Raw genomic sequence first — 733 nt, forward strand, 5'->3', positions numbered from 1 at the left:
TAAGAGCATCGCGCAGACACTCAAACACTCACGCACACACACACCGTCTCAATCTCTGTCAATCTGCGTCCGAATCTCTATCCCCGTCACTCCCACTCTGGCACTCCCTCTCTCTGCCTCTCTTACGCACTCCTCCTGGTGGCCAACAGGGGGCTCCGCGACAGCTGGCGGAACTGCCATCAGGGTTAATACTACGATCCTATTATGCCACCATGCACGACTGAGATCTAAGGCTGGATTAGAGTGCTCTTTGAACAATTGGACAGCGGATTGTTCCAGATCACAAAAAAAATTAAAAATAAAAAAACGGGAGGGTGGGGGCGGGAAAAATAATTGCACAAGTGACATGAGGTAAATAAGGGGGGTAGGAAAGAGGTGTGCGTTTAAGAGTGTGTGTGTGTGTGTGTGTGTGTGTGTGTGTGTGTGTGTGTGTGTGTGTGTGTGTGTGTGTGTGTGTGTGTGCACAGATGAACAGAACAAGTGATGGAATAAATGCACACATTTGCAAGTCAGTCTGTCAGTTGCAATGATAATTCATGTTGTTTTGCAGGCAGTCATGATTATAGATATTTAACCGAACATGTAAACACAACGTCTGGTGACTTGGCCAGGACTCCAAGAGGAAGGAAAGAATAGTTTAGATCGGTTTGCATTGCCATATAGAATTTTTTTTCTTCATATACGCCAGAACAGGATAAGGTTTGGTAGTGTGCAAAGCGACAGAAGAAGGAGA

The sequence above is a fragment of the Nelusetta ayraudi genome, unplaced genomic scaffold (genome assembly GCF_046127955.1).
Source record: "Nelusetta ayraudi isolate G7.1 ecotype Tasmania unplaced genomic scaffold, CSIRO-AGI_Nayr_v1 ptg000011l, whole genome shotgun sequence".
Classification (NCBI taxonomy): domain Eukaryota; kingdom Metazoa; phylum Chordata; class Actinopteri; order Tetraodontiformes; family Monacanthidae; genus Nelusetta; species Nelusetta ayraudi.